This window comes from Theropithecus gelada, chromosome 4, assembly GCF_003255815.1.
Source record: "Theropithecus gelada isolate Dixy chromosome 4, Tgel_1.0, whole genome shotgun sequence".
NCBI lineage: Eukaryota > Metazoa > Chordata > Mammalia > Primates > Cercopithecidae > Theropithecus > Theropithecus gelada.
In genome coordinates this window covers 126,035,850-126,036,550 of record NC_037671.1, presented here as the reverse complement: position 1 = coordinate 126,036,550, position 701 = coordinate 126,035,850, and positions in this window count along the sequence as shown.

Below are 701 nucleotides of genomic sequence, written 5' to 3'. Positions count from 1 at the left end.
GGGGGGCGGGCGCGGGGGCGCGGCGCGCTCGGCCCGGCCGCGGCCAGGCCACTCGGGGGCCAGGCCCGGGCCCGCCGCGCTCCCCCCGCCGGCCGCGCTGCGCCGGGGTTCCGGGCGGAGTTTGCCGGGGCCGCAGCCCGGCTCGTCCCCTGCCGCTGGCGGGGGACCCTGGGGGCGTGGAGCAAGAGGCTCCTCGGGGCTGGCCATGGTTCCTCCCCGGGCCGCGGAGGGGGCAGGCCGCGGGCGGGAGGGGCGCGGCGGGCCGGGGCTCGGTGGGCTCCGCCCCCGCAGGACCTGCCCACCCTTGCCGGCCGCCCGAACCGCTGCCTGGTCCTCCTCTCTGGTATTCGGCCTCCCTCCCAGTCTAGTCTTCACATTGTGCTCGGCTTGGGCTGCGGGAGGACCCGGGGCCGGGGGCCAGGCCCCGGCGACGGCGCCTGGCTACCCTCAGGCGCGCACAATCGGCGTCCTCCCGGGCCGGGGAGAGGGACGGCGGAGACCCTCCTTGCAGGCGTGGCGTGGTGTGTGCGCGCTCCGGCGGCTGAGCCTCGGCGGCTGCTCGAAAGCAGCGGAGAAAAGCGCCGCAGTGCCGCTGCCCGTGGAGGCGGTGGTGGCGGCGGCGGCAGAAGACGCCCACTGGCGGAGCAGGCGCTCCCCACGCCGCCGCCGCCGCCGCCGCCGCCTTCCGCGCCCACGTAGCG